Source organism: Gymnoscopelus braueri (assembly GCF_963280865.1).
Source record: "Gymnoscopelus braueri genome assembly, chromosome: 17".
In the NCBI taxonomy this organism is placed as follows: domain Eukaryota; kingdom Metazoa; phylum Chordata; class Actinopteri; order Myctophiformes; family Myctophidae; genus Gymnoscopelus; species Gymnoscopelus braueri.
In genome coordinates, this window is record NC_137617.1 from 10,520,952 (window position 1) to 10,521,226 (window position 275).

Genomic DNA, 275 nt, shown 5'->3' on the forward strand with positions numbered 1-275 from the left:
TGGACCCTTACAGGTCTGGCTGTCTTTCAAATATATTTTTAAGTTTGAGAACCACTTCTCTATGTGACAGCATGCGCTATATAAGTGCTATATAAATCTGAGCTATTATTATTATTATTATTCCTCGTAGAGACCTAGTTCCTTTCCACAGTATGTGTATAATTAAAATTCCCAGAATGCCTCTCAAAGTTGAGAATATTCTAACTTAAAAAGCAATGCACGGCACAAGAGAGGAGTGCCGGGCTGTAGGAAAACAATGGTTTTGATGGCGTTTC